The sequence below is a fragment of the Equus przewalskii genome, chromosome 12 (genome assembly GCF_037783145.1).
Source record: "Equus przewalskii isolate Varuska chromosome 12, EquPr2, whole genome shotgun sequence".
Lineage (NCBI taxonomy): Eukaryota > Metazoa > Chordata > Mammalia > Perissodactyla > Equidae > Equus > Equus przewalskii.
Genome location: NC_091842.1, coordinates 14691796 through 14711024, shown reverse-complemented (window position 1 = coordinate 14711024; position 19229 = coordinate 14691796).

Here is a 19229-nt window from a genome sequence, read left to right as displayed (position 1 = left end):
GTTATGGACTCATAATGGGCTGAGGGGTGAATAGGTGGTGAGGAAGTGGATTCAGTGTGCACAGATGGCTGTTTCTAGAAGATGGCCACAATGTATCTGTCTCCCTCTGTAGGCAGTGAGCTCCTTGAGGATAGCTACCTATGTTTTTTTCATCTTTGTAAACTCAGTTGCGAGGCAAGTGAAACTGAGTCTTGAATGTACCATTTATACTTCTAGAGCAAACCTCACCTGATGCCAGTGCTCCCTGTGGACTTTTCAGTTGCATGAGCTGGTATATATTCTCTTTATTGTCTAAGCCATGTTTGGATGACTTGCAGTTGAAACCATCCCAGTTGATGTGGTATTTCAGTGCCATTCTCCTGCCATCTAAATCCCACCTCTTCTATCTTGGTTTCCACTTGGTCTCCCTTATCTTAACAGGGAGAGTTTTAGTGTTATTATGGTTTGCTGGGGTGAAAGCTAGAAAGGTCATGTTCCATATCTGAAGTGTAAGTTCTATAAGCAAATAGCATTTATTTGCTGGCTGATGCTATAAATTACCTTATTTCACTGCCCCTCTCTGCCCCAAATTTAAGCACAACATTTAAACAGATAATCCTTTAAAGAAAAACAGTATAACCCTTACTTAAAGAATAAGTAAAAGTTCTAAATAGGCATACAAGGTAATAAAAAAGTTGGATATTTATCTAAAAAATATTTAGGAAGAAAGAGAATAATATATGAGGCATTTTGCCAACTGAGGGCTACTTTATGGCAAGCAATGGGCTAGTCTGGAAGAGACAGGGAATGGTCCAGTGTGTCCCTCGTCCTAAGGTTCCACTAACCTAGGTGACTTAGAGGAGGCTACACCCCCTGCAGGGCCTTATTTTCTCCTTCTGTCAAATGAAGGAAGAGAAGCAGATGATCTCCCAGGTCCTTTCTGGCTTGAAACATCCATGATGTATGGTGGTTTGAATTCAATTGATTATTTTTCAGACTCTGCTGTGTATGCCGGCTCAGCCCCAGCTCTCCCTGCTCAGCCTTTCTGACAGTGATAAGTTGCAAAGTCATATAGAAGGGAGTTTTCTGTCTTCAATTCAGGAGACATATCTAGCTCTATTACTTGGGGTAACTCAATTCAATTCACATTTGATTCAATGTTGACTGAATAGTTGCTTCAGTCAAATTACAAAGGAGGCTCCTGGTTTCCCTTGTGAACCTTGGGAAGCCTGATGATTTTCCATTCTCTCTCCTTCAATCAACAAACATTTATGGATTGTCTACTGTAGCCTAGATATTGAGCATTAAAGATAAATCAAATAGCACCTCCATCTTTTGAGGGTATACCAAACAGTGCTTTAAATAAATGTAAGCTGTGGAGTCAGACTTACCTGGGTTACATTCTTAGCTCTCTTATTTGCAAACTGGGTGACCTGGGTAAAGAATTCCATTTATTTAAGCTTGGCTTCTTATTCTGTCAAAGTAGGGATGATAGTAGTATCTATTTTACAGAGTGTGTGTAAGCACTCAGTATATAAAGGCTAGCACAAAGTAAGTGCTCAACATAGAGACAGTTTAGTTGCTCCTGTGTTATAAAACATATGAGAAGTCCAACTACTGATTAAAAGTTTATGTAAAAACGCTTACGTTTTACTTAATTTATGGGAAGATGGTAAGACAAAGGTTGGCCGCATGCATAAGCTTGGGGAGGATAAGGTGCCCGTGAGGATGGAGAGTGAGAGAATCTCTAGTATCCCTTGGAGATAAGAGCAGAAATAGAAGGCATAGCCCGAATCCCAAGAGCACTGAATGCCATGATAAAGAATCCTTCAGTCAATGGGGAGCCATTGAAGGTTTTTGAGAGAAGTGACATCACACCTCTATTTTAGAATTTGAATCTTGGCAGGAGAGCAGGTCTGAAGCAGGGACCAGCCAGGAAGCTCATGTAGTTTTCCAGATGAGACATCACAAAAGCTGTAACTGAGTTACTAGGCAGTGGAGATGGGGAAAGAGGGGGAAGTTTGAGAAGTTTTAGAGTTTTAGAGATGATAACTTTTGGTGGCCCATTAGATAAAGGAGATGAAAGAAGCAATGAAAATGATTTTGAGATGTTTAACTTGAGTAACGTGGTGAATGGTGATGCCATCAACTAAGACAGGGGATTCAGGATGCATTCAGGATACAACCTGGTGGATTGTATGATGATGTGGAAAGAGAAAATTTTTTATTTGGCCTAAAAGCATTTGTGAAACTCCTTTCCCTCCTTTCTTCTTTCCTTCTTTCTCTCTTTCCTTTCTTCCTTCTAGACTTTCTTTCTTTTTTCCTGTGGTTCAATAAATACTTAACACGTCATGTAAACTATGCTGGGAGTTGGGTATAGGTTGTAGAATAAAACAGACCTGCCAACTATGACTGGCAAGCTTACCTTTTAGTGGAGAAGAGAGCCACGTGGCACCACAAGGAAACAAACAGGTAACAGAGAAACAGAAGAATGGTGGTGCAGGAAGACCCAGTTTGGAAAACTGAGAAGGTAGCATTTAAGCCAGGGCCTCAACGGCAGAGGGAGCTAGCCACTTGGAGAGAAGGGACCAGAGTCTTTCTCAGAGGGACTAGCACACGCAAAGGCTCTGAGTATTCTAGGAAGTGGAAGGAGAGCGGTGTGAATAGTTGGTGAAGAACATGGGATGAGGCTAGGAAAGACTAGAGACATAACATGCCGGAATTTGTAGGATGTCATGAGGGTGGGATGCAAATAAAAGTATTTAAGTATGGACACGACATCGCCAGATTTAAATTCTAAAAGAAAATTCTGTGTGCTCTGTAGAGGAAATGTGCAATCTGGGACACCGGTTAGAAGGCTCTTTCTAGAGATAACTTTGGCTAATAAGCGTGGTGGCATAGAAGGGAGCTGGAGAGAAGGTTTGAGACATATTTTGGAGGTGGTACTTGTGACTTCATCATGAAGTGGATATGGGCAGGAGTGAGGAAAAGGGAGGGATAAAGGAAGGCTCTCAGATTTCCAGCTTGAGCAACTAGTAACTGGCACCATTCATTTACTCTGATGACAGCAGAGAGGGAACAAGAGAAAAATCAAGAATATGGGTTTAGACATGATATGTTTGAGTTATCTGTGAGACTCAAGAGGTAACGCCAAATGGGTCATTGGGTACATCAATTTGTAGCTCAAAGAAGACGTCTGTGCTGAATATAAAATTTTGGGAGTTATCAGGAATCAGTTATTTAACAATATTCATGTAGCACTGACTATCCCTAATGGGTGCTGGGAATAAATCAGTCTGTAAGGTAGACAAAGCACCTACCCTCATGCAATTTACATTCCAGCAGTGGAGATAGACAATAAATAAGTAAGTAAAATAACTACTAAATTTGATAGGTGGTGAGCTAGAATAAGCATGGGATCAGGGAAGGCCTTTTCAAGGACGTGATATCTGAGGACAGGATGTGAAGATTTGGGGGAGGAACATTTCAAGTGGAGAGGACTCAAAGTTGAAAAGCCAGAAGCTGAGGAAGGGGTTGGCATGATCAAGGAACTCAAGGAAGTCCTCTGCCGCTGGGTCAGGAGAGCTGAGGGAGAGTGAACAGCCCCATACTGAACATTGGCCGCCTCCAATACTGGCGTCAGTTAGAAGGAGAGGCAGAGATGAGCTGGCTAGCTGATGCCCAGCTAGAACTCCAAGCCTAGAAGCTGGGAATCAGGTTTGTGCTAGAGGTAGGGATTTGGGAGTCATAAATGCAAATGTGGCGCTGAAGTCAATGGGGAAACAGGCACATTTACCCTTGTAGAGTGTAGAGCAGAAAAAGAAGAGAGCCAAGCACAGAACTTTGGGAGAGAACGAACAAGCCCCAGAGGAGACCTACAATAAGCAGTCTGAGAGGTGAGAGAGAAACAGAGAGGTAGGCTGTGGAATGGGACTGTGTTATGAAGGACAAGGTGGTCCACATCTCAGGAGCAGCTCAGAGGTCAAGTGCAGGGGAGGGGGAAGAGGGAGCAGTTAGAAACCCACTGGAATGACCCGATGGGAAGTGGGATTGCAGGGGCTGGTGTGAACAGAGGAGGTAAGAAAATGGATTCAGCAAGCAGGGACTATTGTTTTAAAATGTTCACAGTGAAAGAAAAGATGGATTGGGTAATAGTTTGAGAAGGAGAAAAGATTGTGGAGAGTTTCTTTGTTTTCAAGAATTTATTCCTTTCCTTAGAATGTGCTCTGTGCCAAATCTGGGCCTGAATGCTGAAGCAGCAAGTTTTCTTGGCTTTCCAGAACTTCGAGCTGCTAAGGGAGGCTGAGACTACTACTCCCTGTTTGGCCCCCCACCCATGCTTTTGGCTCCTGCAAAGAACAAATAAATCAGTTCGGCAAGCAAGCCTGGTGCTTTGATCCAGCATATTCTCAAAGCTTTAAACCACATTTGCTCTAAGCCAGCTGATAGGTCCCACCATAACCCATCTGACTTCCAGTTCACATACCAGCTATTTCCTCTGAAAGTCTTATGCATGGTAGGTAACCAGTAAATTGTTGTGGTTTGATTGGGTAGGTGTGATGGACAAAGAACTTTGCGGCTCCCATAAATGAGCCAGCACTGTCTCATCGTGAGACATGGCATGCGCACTGACTATTCGGTCTACAGTGTGCCATACATGTGGGCACAGGGTGTCTCCACAGCTGAGCCTTAATGTGGGGTTGATAAGCCACTGACTGTTCTTTCCAAGCGTAAGGAAGTTCCTTTGCCAAGGCCTCATTCTTCTAACTGCATTTAAAAACAGCTAATGCTTCAGAAAGTCGAAGAGTATCAAGTAGCAGGTACTGGGCAGGTGGAAATACAGTGTAGCCAGAGTGTGTATGCCTCCTCTGAGATTCAAGATGTCAAACTGTGTTACTTTGGTTATTGCTTTACAGTATTTCAAATCGCGTTACATTATATCACGCCACTCTGGAATATGAAGTGAGCCCAAAACTGTCGGATAATGGGCAAACACAAGGGTTGCCTGACAGTATGAATTATCCTTGAGTGGTTTGGCATAAAGTAATCACACCACTCTTTAGGGAGAGGAAAAAAACCCAAAGCTAGACACTCAGACCGAACAGCAGTATAATCAGATTCACTGACCCGCTCCTGCAGCTGCCAGCAGGCTGGCCGGCCCAGCGCCCCTGTCGTGCTCTGCAAGCCACCACGGGCACACCTGAATCTGAAGATAGAGGAGCTGTACCAATCAAGGTCTTTGCTGATTAATAGAGCTGTTGCTCACCCAGCAAGGGAAATTAGTGACAGGCGGAAATGACCAGTTAATTCATCCCGCAAGGCTGCACTTTCTCAACAGGCTCGTAGCAGCCTGATTCACTGACCCTGTCACGCCGTCACAGCAAAGTGGCACCACTTTCTGGGGACAGTATGATTCATAGCTTGGAGGATGCAGCTTCATTTTACAAACAGGCATTTTATAAACTCTGTGTGTGTGTGTGTGCTGCTTTATTCTATATGCAAAGACGTTCTATTTTTGAAAGTGCTTTTTATAATCTGGATTTGCATCTCTATTAAAACTGCAAATAATGAGCATTTAGAATGTGAGCTGTAATGACAACTGTTGATGGTGGAGACTCAGGAGAAGATGTCCAGTGGAGAAGTTAGGCAACAGTGGTTGGGGTGATCACGTCCCAGAGGTCTGCTCCTCACTCATGCGTAGACCAAGGGGGGCTTGCTCAAGGGGCCAAGTCAATTTTGAAGGCAGAGTGAAGCCAAGTAACAGTGTGAAGAATCAGGAGTTTTCTTAAGAGCAGCTGAGGTTGGAGCTGGGCCAACATTACCAAGCATCACGGTAAAGCTTCAGCCTGGGAATGGTCAGCAATGTCGCTCAGAGAATGACCAGGATCAGGTGTGAGGCGAGAGTCAGGGAGAACAGTTCCAAATGCCTGTGGGGCCCGTCGAGAAGTGAAAAGCTAACATATAGCCCTTTCTGGTGGTCCCCACGTTTATTTCCGACAACTTCCTGACTTGTGTTCTGTGATCTAGCAGGTGGGTCTTGTCTCCTCTCTGCCTCCATCCTTCCCCCAAGATACTGCCATTTGTTCCCTTAAGATGTGTCCTTTATCCTATTCCTCAACTACTCAAATTGAAGCCTGTCTCCAAAGCATGACTTAGGAAGATTTCTGGACTTCTCAGCCAGCCCTGATTTCGCCATCTTGTGAGCTCCTCTCGTGAATAGCTCTTGACTTTGTACAGCATTTCTTGGAAGTTTGAGTCAACCCCCAACTGTCCATGGAGACCCAGCTGAGGTTCTGGAGCCATTTGTTGCAGCCTCTCTTTGAGAATCAAGCTCCGGAAACTAGGAGCATCCAATGGCACAGGCAGGCCCTAATCAAACAAGCACAGTTTTGGTGAGAAGATGAGAGCATGGCAAGAGAATCATAGGGGACCCACCTAGAAGCTTCCAGAACTGTATATTTCAGATTCCGTCTTGAGGCAGAGGGTAGCAGAGGGAATATATGAAAATCAGAGACCCAACTCCATACAGTGGGGTTTTCTCTTGCCCAACATACAGACTGTGTGCCTTCTCTTCCCTCTCCCACTCCCTTTCCCTGGTTCCTGAGTGCTCTCACTCACTGGATTCCAAGTCCCCAGGGCTCACTCAGTCCATTGAACAAGGGAAGATCTCAGGGGATCCGCCTCTGAGTGCCTTCCCAGGGGTGGTGGCACTTAGCAGCACTTCTCTGGGTCCCCCAGGAACCTGCCTCAGGGAATTTCTTGTTCTTTCAGGGGAGCCCTATTTAAGTTGCCTGAGAAGTAATCCCCTTGGTAGTTGTGCAGCCACCCCACAGAAGGCCTGACATTGGGGTTCTTCACTTGCCCCTGCCCTTGCCTCCTGGCGTCGTTCTGCTGCCAATCTTGAATTAGCTCTGTCAAAACCCACTCACCCTAGAGATTTGTGAATTAGAAGGTTAGGGCTCTCCAGAGAATCAGAACCAAGAGGAGATCTATCTACCTACTTACCTACCTATCATCTATCCACCTACCTATCATCTACCTACCTACCTACCTATGTATCATCTATCTATCTATCTATCTTCCTACATACCTATCTATTATCTATCTATATATCATCTAGAGACTTGGGTAAGAGTTGAGTTTGCAGTCTTGAGTCTGAATTCCACAGGGCAGCAGGTTTGAAACTTGGGCAGGGTTTCTATGTTCAGTCTTGAGGCTGTCACACAAGCTAAGTGAGCCAGGCTGGAGACTCAGCTCCTACAGACACAACAGACAGAAGAATGGGACCTGTGAAGATTTCAGATATTCAGAATTGATAAAAAGATGGAATTCCGGGAAAATTCTAGATAAGTAGGTTCAAGTCAAAATGTTGCTGTGGCTAAAACTCCCACGATGAACAGTCAATAAATACAAAGGGTGGACTTGGAGCTGAACAGAGAAGACAGAGTTCAAAGGGTTGAGGCTGAGTAGAAATGGGTACAAAATACAAATAAAGTAAGGAGGATCTAAGACAACTGGTGGGAACAAAGAGTTTACCCCACCAGCCATGACTCGCAGAGTGTGAACTTGGGCTGACGTAAAGCTACTAGGTCAAGTGTGGAGGTGTGAGGTATTTTCTCTTTTGGGTATTTTCCCCTGAGTTAAGTGAGTCATGGAAAAAAAATAAATGGTGGAATTCAATGAAATGCTGCTTTTGACTCACTGCAATTGTTTCAATCTGGGTTTTTGGGCCTTCACGTTTGTTAGACTTTCTTTATAATCTTGACATAAATGAAAACATTCTTATCTATGTATTTGCTATTTAATAAAAACAATATAGGAAAAGAAATAATGAACTCTTAGAGGAGCAGGAAATGAAATTACTTCCTACTTTCCTATCTTTGATTGGCTCATGGCCTTTTGTGTATATTGACATCTCAAAAATGGATAGTAATCTCGTGTCTTCACCCCAAATGTATCTGTGATGAAGTTAGGATTTCTGGAACACTTGTGATGATGTTGAAATAGAGATGGAGGTGGAAGGTGAGGAGCATGGACATCTAAGAAAGGAGAGAAGGACAGGGAGAGGAGGGGAGCAGATGGACATGTAGATCTAGGCAATTATAGAGTGAACTCGCAGTTGGGGACTGCGAGTGATCTTATCTTCTTTATTGACTTATCAGAAAGCTATGTGTTTCTCTTGCTTTGCTGCCACGTATAACCTGGCCTGCAACACCGAAGTTACAGAATTATGGATTCTTAGTCATTTATCTGCTATCTCACTGCTGCATAATGTCACGTCTGAAGATGTGGCTGAGTGTGGCTCAAATGCATACTCCCGCAGCAGCCTGAGTAGGCCAGAATCTGGAAGCAAAACCACCTGTTGCATGATAACGAATCAATTAGCTAATTCAGTGAATATTTCTTGAATGCTGACACTGTAGCAGAGTGATAGCTGCAAGTGTGGGAAGCATTCCAGCTCAACAGTAGGAAGAAGTGAGGGTAAGATGGTGGTCAGTCGGTGGTGGGCCAGGGAAGTAGTCTGTATCTGTATGTCCAATGTCACATGTCAGGGCTGCCCCAGTCAGGAAGATAGGCAGAGCGTGTCCAGGAGCTGGAGACAGACAGAAATCAAGGCAGAGTTAGCATCAGAGAAATCTGTAAGAAGGTCGTAGGCCCTTGGGCATTGTTCTGGGTTGACTTATGCCCCCCCCACCCCAAATTCACATATTGAAGTCCTCACCCCCAATACCTCAGAATGGGACCTTATTTCAAAATAGTATTATTGCAAATGTACTTCAGGTGAGGTCATACTAGAGTAGGGTGGCCCCCAATCCAACATGACTGGTGTCCTTAGAAAAAAGGGAAAATTTGGCCACAGACACACACACAAGGACACCGCCAAGTGAAGATGAAGGCAGAGACCTACAAGACAAGGAAGGCAGATATTGCCAGCACCCACCAGAAGTGAGGGGAGAGGCATGGAACAGATTCTTCCTCACAGCCCTCAGGAGGAACCGACCCTGCCGACATCTTGATCTTAGACTTCTAGCCTCCAGAAATGTGAGACAATATATTTCTGTAGTTTAAGCATCCCCCACCCCCTGGCCCCATTTATGGCACTTTGTTTTGGCAGTGCCAGCAAACAAGTACAGGCAGCAGCCCAACAAATTCCTGCCCCCAACACAGGACAGTCTAGAGAGATGGTAAGAGACTGGCTCTAGAGAGATAACTATGTCACAAAGAACGTAGACACCAGAAATGAGGGTTCTTATGCTGAGGAATACGCATGCTGAGTCCTGGAGAGCTGAGCTCCCTCCGTCAGACTGAGGAGAGCTGAGTCTTTGGGAAGGAGTTAGTTACACGTGTAGCCAAGGTTGGTGCTCTGCCCAGATTTCCTTTCCTGGCTCCATATGGCTTTCTCTAGGTTCTGCATGCTTCCCTCCTAACTGTTCACACCTGCAAACTTCATCAGCCAATTATCCTCAGATGCACCAGACCAGAGAGTGTCTGGGAGTTTACATTCTTGCACAGCTGCCCCCAGTCAACGCCTTAAGGAGGAACAAACTCTGTGCAGTAAATTATAGTCCAGGTGTATTAGTTTCCTATTGCTGCTGTAACAAATGACCGTGTAGTTGGTGGCTTCAAACAACACAACCTAAATGTATAATCCTCCTCTTCTTCTTTTATGTTACTCTCTCAGGTCAGGTTGCCTGGGAATAGACTCTGAGACAAGGACGTGATTGATGGAGGATTGCTCCCAGGGGAAACTGACTAGGAAGGGCTGGAACTGGGTGGCGAAAGGGAAGAAGCCAAGCATGAGTTAATTTCTGGTGAAGTCCAATGTCATCCTAACATTCTGGGGAGTCTGTTGAGGTGGGTAGAATAATGGCTCCCACAGGTATCAGGTCATAATCCCAGGAACCTGTAAATGTTAACTCTTTTGGGAAAAAGTTCTTTGTAGATGTGATTAAATTCAGGATTTTGATATTATTCTGGGGGGTGGGGTGGTGCGATTCAACAAACACAGAGGAAAACATAGAGGCAGAGATCGGAGTGATGCAGCCACAAGCCAAGGAATGTCAGCAGCCACTGGAAGGTGGAGGAGGCAAGGAATGGATGCTCCTCTCGAGCTCCTACAGGCAGCAAATCACCTTGATTTTGGCTCATTGATATTGATTTTGGACTTGTGGCCTCCAGAACTGTGAGAGAATAAATTTCTGCTGTTCTGAGTCACCCAGTTTGTGGTACTTTGTTGCAGCAGCCTCTCGAAATGGATCCAGCGTCCATGCAGCCAGACAAAATGGATCCTGTGTCCACGCTTCACTCTACTTCCCTTGCTTGGAGCTTGGCCAGACTTGCCTGGGGCAGGCCTTATGCGTAAATGACACATTGCTCTTCAGAGTCAGGGAAGAAGCCGAACTGGAATTCTATCTTTGGAAGCACAGAAATATGATGCAGGTGTGAGTGTCATTTCTACATAGACCTCTCTCTGGTTTTAAATGTATTTTTTTTTTTTACTAATAAGTAAAACTATAACAGAAGCTATGGAATTACTTCCCATCCAATGGCCTTAGACACATAGTGGGTCTGGTTCTTGTCACTGTTTCTTGTCTCACCCACAGGAGACCCAGGCAATGTAAGTAGGGAATATATTGATGCCACTTATTGCACAACCATTTGGCTTAATAAAAAACAAAACTAGTGTTTAATTTAAGTGTTCTTTTAGAGCATTATACTAAAGAGAATGTTGTGAATCACCAGAACTGAATCATTTTTTAAAAAAAAATTAACTAAGAAAGTGCTCCCATTTCTGGACCCATGCTGATAACCCTTGTGTGTGATGGAAAAGATTAGAGAAAAATAATATTAAGTAGCTAGCCCAGGGCTCAGGATAAAATGCAGTTGTTCAAGTGTCCATTTAGAATGTCGTTAACTAAATCCAATCCACAATGTACCAACTCAACGACTGGTTTGGTTCGTAAGCAAATAGTATTATACCAAGGCTCCAATATAGCCATAAACGTTTGTTTTGCAATTGTCCTGATTTCAAATGTCTGCCTGACACTTTGGCGAAATCACTATAGGATCAGAAGCTCCTATGGGAGGCAAGGAAGACCCCAAAGTTGATACAAATTTTACCTGGGTAACTACATGATCCTGGAGTGATCTATTCAGCGCTTGCCTCCTCCAGACAAGGGAGCTAGGTCTAACTCACCTTTGTCTCCCAGGGCACATGGCCTGGCGCTCAGAACATTCTCAACAAACATTTGGCCCCAAGTGTGGGTTCAGTTCAGTTCAATAAACAGAGCAGCCCAAAGATTCTGGTGTTGTCACAGTAGAAAGTGGTGTAGGGGTGGTAATAAAATCCACCTCTGGTCATTGGTGGTTTTGCATAAATTAGATTTTCAAATAAGTGAGAGTCGGCTTTGTGAGTTAGGCCTTTGTTTATTTAGGACTTGGTGAAAGAAGCCCTGGCCTTTCCAGTCTTGTCAAACTCCAACAGTATCCAATTTTCCAGGTTCAATATCTGTGTGGATTACTTGAGAGCCACAGCCTGCCTAGAGATGGAGGCAGAATGCTTCTCATAAGGACTCTATTCTCTTCATTTCTCTGAGCCCAGGATTTTTATCACCAAGCCCATTCCTTCCCATTGATTGAGTGTGACTCAGGAGGATACTGTTCATCCTGTCTGGCTCCACTCAGTGAACTCAGCACTCTCGCATTGCGGATGCTGGCCTTGGTGGCCAGAGTTTATCTGGAACATCTCCAGCTTCAGCTTCTCTTTTTGACTTCTTCTCACTCTTGGCTCTCTTGGATCCTTAATCTATTTCTTCCTCCCCTCCCCCATCTTATTTTGGCTCCACCTTTTCCCCAAACCACCTTGATTGATGATTTAATACAGACTAAGCTACACTTCTAGCTCTGACCTTGACACCTCTAGCATGATGGAACGTGCCCTAACTTTCTCTGGCCCCAGGTGGCTCCCCACAGTGCCCACCTGAGTTCAGGAGGCTCCTCTTCCCCTCACCTTATTCCTTCAAGAGAGGGGATTGGACCGTTCTGTTCATAAATCCCTTGGGAAAAGAGGCATAGGCCTATAGATTAAGCATTTGACTTATTTTTTCTTCTCCCTTCTTTCTGTTGACTCCTTCCTCATTTTCCCATGGTCTGCCTTCCCTGGCTCCTCACATCTGGGCTCACTGGTGTTCCCACGCAGACTTAGCCCACTCCTGAACTGCCCATGTTTTTGAGCCTAACCTGATCGAGAACAGATGTACTTACATGCTCCATCTTTCCATCCCAGGACTTGCCTTTGAGTTATTCTTTGGGCAGCCCCGATCCTTAGAAGGATGTCTCAGGGATGTCCCCCCCGTTTTCCATCTGAACCAAACCACCTCCAATTTGCTAATGGAGTCCCTGTGCTTGAGATCTCCTATGCCCTTTCCTAGGACTTGAGCTCCACTGGCTTCTCATCCTCAGTCCTTTGAGTAAACTCAGTCCCTCAGCAAGAATGGGGACATTCTTTACTCTTGACAATTCCCTCTCTGCCCTTTGACCAGGTCCTACCCTAGATGAGAACTATTGGTGATTCTTGGATTTGTCTATCTGTGTTCTATTTGTACGATCTAAAGCCAAGCTTATTCGCCTACTGGGATCCTCCAATTACATCAAAGACCCGTGGTATCAACTGTTTTCCTGAATTGTAATGAGATAATGCCAAGCCTGTTGGTCACCGGACCATGCCCGGTTTGCTGACCTTCCACTATTGACCTGGCTGATACCCTTCCCCCAGTGCCTGGTGGTGGGCGTTTCTCACCCTGTTCTCCTCACTGCTCCATCTTACTCCGGAAGGCTGCCATGCCTTACCAGCAAATCCTGAGATGTGACTTTTTGTTTGTTTGTTTGTTTCAAGAGAATGGAATGTTAAGTAGTCCAGACAGCCAAAACACAAGCAAGAGCACACATTGAAATACAGAGGAAAACAATTTCATGCCATATGGGTGATGATACTAAAACTCATTCAGAAATATATTTAATGCCTCAGATGCTCTTGGGTCTTTTTTTAAACACTTACGCTTGACTGAAATGACTTTATGCCCTTGTATTTCTCTGTTCTCTGGCTGTTGTCTTTAGATACGTGAGTCGTGACTTGTAAAGTAAAATAGCAATATTTTAAAACAAATTTACCACATTGATTACTATTAATTTGTATTATGCTTTATGATTTTCAAGGCTCTTCCTTAGATCTTAGTATATTTCATTAAAATGCATATAGTGCTTTGAAGTAGTCAATGAGAGTTTCTATATTTGTTTCAATGTTGCAGCCATTGCACAGATATTTTGGAAATTTTTATTTGAGTTACAAGATATGAAAAACAAGGGGCATTATTACACTAGACTGGAACAGCAGTATTTAAAAGTTAGCAAGCATCAGAATCTGGTTAAAAAGTGGAAAGCTTGTTAAAATACAGAACTCTAGCCCCTGCCCCTCCAGTTTCTGATTCAGTAGATCTGGGGTGGGGTGTGGTAATTTGCATTTCTGACAAATTCCCAGGTGATATGAATGCTGCTGGCCCAGGGACCACGTTTTGAGAACCCCTGCACTGGAGCATCAGTTCTTGATCTGGGTGGATAAGCAGAATACCTATGAAACCTTTAAAATTTATAGATGGGATAAGGAAGCACTTACAAAAACGATCAGAGAAGATCTATATATAATTGTGACAAATTAGAAACAAACTAAATGTCCAATAGCAGGAGAATAGATAAATAAATTTTGTTATATTCATATAGTGGATCACCAAATGAAAGTGAAAAATGAGTGAACTAGAGCTATGTGTATCAACATGAATAAATCTTACAAATACATGATCGAATGAAAAAAGAAGTTGTGAAGGGATAAGTATAGTTTATCACTTGTTTGAGGCTCAAGAATATACAAATAATGCTATATATCACTTAAAATGCACTAAAAGTATAAAGAAGTATAAAGATACCTATGGGAAACATACTCCCAGGTGACGAGCATCGTGCTTCTGGCAAAGGGAAGGGGTGGGTGATCCTGCCTCTGCAGAGTGGTACGGGGGGGGAGGGGCATCCAGTTTATGTGTAAGCCTTTGTTTCTTTTTTGTTTCCCACTTAAAATCGGAAAGTTTTTAAAATCAGCTTTTTAAATTGAAGTATAATTGAGATAAAACATTATATTAGTTTCAAGTGTACAACATAATGATTCAGTGTTTGCATATATTGTGAAATGATCACCACAATACATCTAGTTAATGTCCATCACCGTACATAGTTACAGAAGTTTTTTCTCTTGTGATGAGAACTTTTAAGGTTTACTCTCTTAGCAACTTTCAAATATACAATGTATATTAGCTACAGTTGCCAAGCTGTAGATTACATCCCCAAGACTCATTTATTTTATAACTGGAAGTTTCCCCTTTTGACTCCCTTCACCCATTTGGCCCACTCCCCGTCCCCCACATATGGCAACTACCAATCTGTTTTCTGTTTCTATGAGTTAAATTTTTTTAGATTCTACCTATAAGTGAGATCATATGGTATATGTCTTCTCTGATTTATTTCAGTTCGCATAATGCCCTCAAGGTCCATCCACGTTGTCCCAAATGGCAAGATTTCATCTTTTTTATGGCTGAATAATATTCCAATATTCCATTCCATATAGTTATATATTTTATCCATCTCCATCAATGGACACTTAGGGTGTTTCATGTCTCAGCTCTAATATGTATCTTTTGAGTCAGTGTTTTTGTTTTCTTTGCATAAATATCCAGAAGTGGAATTGCTGGAACATATGGTAGTTCTATTTTTAATCTTTTGAGAAACCCCCATACTGTTTTCCATAATGGCTGTATCAATTTACATTCCCACCAACAGCGCACAGAGGTTTCCTTTTCTCCACATCCTTACCAATACTTGCTATTTCTTGTCTTTTTGATCATAGCCATTCCAACAGGAGTGAGGTGATATCTCATTGTGTTTTGACTTGCATTTCCCTGATGATTAGTGATGTTGAGCATCTTTTCATGTACCTGTTGGTCATCTGTATGTCTTATTTGGAAAAATGTCTATTCAGATCCTCTGCCCATTTTATTAATCAGCTTGTTTTGTTTGTTTGTTTGTTTTTGCTATTGATTTGTATGAGTTCTTTATATATTTTGGATATTAACCCCTTATCAGATATATGATTTACGAATATTTTCTCCCATTCAGAAGGTTGCCTTTTCATTTTGTTGGTGGTTTCCTTTGCTGTTCAGAAGCTTTTTAGTTTGACGTAGTCTCACTTGTTTATTTTTGCTTTTGTTGCCTTTGCTTTTGGTGTCAAATACAAAAAAATCATTGCCAAGACTGATGTCAAATTGCTTCTCACTTATGTTTTCTTCTAGCAGCTTTATGGTTTCAGGTCTTACATTCAAGTCTTGAATTCATTTTGAGTTAAATTTTGTGTGGTATAAGATAGTGGCCCAGTTTCATTCTTTTGCATGTGACTGTCCAGTTTTCCTAACACCATGTATTGAAGAGACTGTCCTTTCCCCATTGTATATTCTTGGCTCCTTTGTCATAAATTACTTGACCATATATGTATAGGTTTATTTCTAGGCTGTCTACTCTGTTCCATCGATCTACGTGTCTGTCTTTACGCTAGGCTTTGTTTTTTAATCTGAGAAGGGGTTCACAAGTATATGTTGTAGCATTCTTCAAACCTCTTTCACAATATGAAAAAAAAATAAATGTATGTATACCCACATTCCCACCTGGGGGTGCTTGTTTTTACAAAGCTTTACCTGTGATTCTTAGACACAGATTATTCGCATGCCCCCCAGAAATACACCCCATATTTTTAACCCCACATGGCAGCACTCTGCTCATCCATTTTACTCACCAGACTTGGTAATGGATACATTTGAAAGTAGATTAGGTTTTTGGGAATGGCCTAATGACAAAGATTTGCCACAATAAAGAAAGTCGAAAGAAGACACTACAGGCTCTAAAAACTGTAAAGAGGAACATAGTTGAGATGCAAATATAGACTCTTTGAAGGGACAATATGGACGCACGTAGTCTAGGAGATTTGTTACCAAGTTGATTGCATTTGTTTTTAATCAGTCCTTGAATGCATATGAAATTATCAAATCATAGATTGGAAGAAAGAATATGCTTTCATAATTTCTTTGTTTCTAAGAAGTAAATAAAAACCACTCTACAAAACTCTTTAAACTCAGCCTGCCAAATACACATAACATCTCTAGAATGACTTCCTTCTAATATCAGTTTGGGGCATTTTCAGAATTCCGTGGAGTGAAGGGATGGAGTCTGTCTTTCGCAGCAGCACCCTCTCTTTCGGGCCCCAGGAGGAGGGGTGCTGCCATTAGGAAAAGCCTAAAATAGTGCTACTGGCTTGGCGTGTGGCTAGTGGGCTTTGAGGATACCGATATCAGAGGCTGAGCAGATGCGGACCCATGTTAAGCAATGAACAAACAAAAAGTGCTGTCTGCGATGACTTGGAAGGCAGGCTGAGTGCCTCTAAGGCTGTAGCTCTGGGGGAAAAAATTAGAAAACAGAAGGTTCCCGGTGTGTGCTGGATTTCCCTTCAGCAGAGAGGGAATGGAAGGTTTTTTCCCATTTTTTGTGGTTCTCTGGTCCCTGCTTTATCACCACTGGGTGTACTGAGTGTATGGAGGGCAGATAATTTTTTTTTTTTTTTAATGTGTGACTTACCATACCATGAAGAGCTTCATAGAAATTGAGTGGAAATGGCTGTTCTTCATTTCTGTGCTTTGCACTGGCTGCAGAACTGGGTGAGACCGAGGAGGGGGTGAGTGTACCCATGTGTGGAGAGAAGGGGGCACATGGATATTGGTGGCCAAAAGAAGCAACAGTGGCGAGATGACTCACTGCCCACCAAAAGTCTGCTCTTCCAGGGATGGAAGATTGACTGGGAAGTGACTGCCCAGCCCCCACTGGCATCATGACAGGTTCTTGCCATGAACTTTGCCTAAAGTGACGTTTACAGGATGAAGAGGTTAAAAAGTGCTTGTGCCTTTTTCCCATCCACTGGCTCAACTGAGGGGACTCTGAGGCCGAAGAGGATGGGGCACCACAAGATAGAAGGGGCCTGCACCCATGAATCACCCTGTGGAAGGCTGCCGACCAACCAGGAATGCTTGCATTGGACTGTGGCTTGAATAAGAAATACATTTCTTTTGTGTTAAGCCACAGATAATTTAAGATTTTATTTGTTACAGCAGCTAGTTTTGCTGTAAGGAATGCACTCACATGGAATTTCAATAGGAATTGCTTAAGTGGCTACCATATGAAGGGCAGATATAACTCAGTTATATCTGGTACTGAAATTAAAGAGAGGAAGAGAATAATTATTCTGTAAGATGCCTGCATTGGAGACTCATCCTGGAGCCCTTACTTTTGGCCCTGGCTGACTGTCTTCAGCTTTGCTGGGAGGCTGTGTGATGTCATCCACCCATTTTATTGGCCTGCCATGCAGGTTTTTATTGAGCACTTGAGTGAACCAGAAGAGTCTCATCTCTTGCATTAGGGGGCTCTCACATTTTTTGCTGGAAGAAACAAGAAAATGCATTCCATTGCCACTGGTCATGCTGTGATGACAGATAATTAGAAACTTTAATCACTCTTGTTTTGTCAGCATGACTTTCATCTCAAAAAAAGACTGTGTTAAAAAAAAGCCACAAATAAATATAAAATTTAGGACTGTGAAGCATCAATAATGAATCATAATGACGTTAAGTAATGATATCTCACAACCCTTTCAGCAAACCTCTTGTGTGTATCAAATTCTGGTCTTCCACACCTGTCTGCAGTTGCCTTTGCACCTAATTTTCATTTATTTATTTGCCCTTCATATCTTGCAGATCACTGCCCCAAGTTTCCTGGACATGAATGGACGAGGGGCTCTACAGTGTAACTCACTCCTTCTCAGGCCACATAATGTGTCTCAGCATTTAGCACATTTAGAGCAGGCTTTGAGTCAGACAAGCTTACGTTCAAATTCCGATTTTACCATTTTCTGGCTTTATGATGTCGTCTCTCTAAATGGACTCTGTTTTACTCCTTGTAAATTATGGATGCGTTACCAACCTCCTAAAGCCGTTGTAATAATCAGGAGAGGTAGCACGCACTGCATACCTAGCATGCTGTCTGGGACAGACTGCCGAGAATGTGCTCTTGAAAATATGAAATCTTTTCTTCTTCACTCTCTAACACAGGGCATTTGTCTCTTCCACAGGAAATAGATTCTTTAGCTTGAAGACTAGAATTTATCAAAAATTTGGTTGACGCCTCCAGACCCCTTTCCTGTAAGGAGTTTGCAGCTGGGCCCTTGGCCAAGTAAACAAGCCATTCCATCAAATGCGCTAATGGGGATGTCTTCCGGGTGCTGCAGCAGCCCAGGGCAGCTTGCCTGCACATGCCCCATCGCCCAAGTTGGAGAGTTGTATGTACTGATCTTAACCATTTCGAAGAGGAGAAAGCAATCTTTCCTTTGGAGACCAGGAGAGATCTAGGTGTGAGAAGGCTTGCAGTCAAGGAAGATGCATGTGGGAGCCTGCTGGCTGTATCTTGAGGCTTGCTCCTCTGCCAGAAATTCTGGAGACGTTCTGGCAGAGAGGCCGAAGCTGGGAATCGTGAGGATGTGTCATTTCTGGTGTGATGAGGCATGGAGCTTAGTTAGGGGAATAGGTAGAGGCCAAGAGTACTTGGGCTTCGCACGCTGTTTCCTCTTGTGTGGTTCCTCTTGCGATGGCATCCGGAGGCTTGCAGACGGATGTTGGCAGCTGCGCCTCCTCTGCCTGTTTTGCCTGTGTTTCATCCTCAGCAGTTCCACTGCTTGCTGCTCTCTCTCTGCCACTCCAAACCGTGCCCATTTTTCAGACACAGTTAATGTCTTCCTCTCTCCCAAAAGTGTTTCTTGATCAAATTTGCCCTACGAGTGATGTTTTTTTACTTTATTGCATTCATAACACAGGGATGCGGTTTGTATTATGGCCAGTACATAATCTATGATTATTTTCTCAATGTTTTATTTATATTTTTCTTGATTTTCCAGCTAGATAGTAAACTTATCAATGCAAGGCTTCATCCATTTAACTATCAGACCAGCCGATATTGACCAAGGACCCTTCATGTGTCAACACTGCGCTAATTGCTTTCACACACGTTGTTTTATTTTATTCTTCACAAAACCCCCTAGGGAGTTATCACCCCAGTGT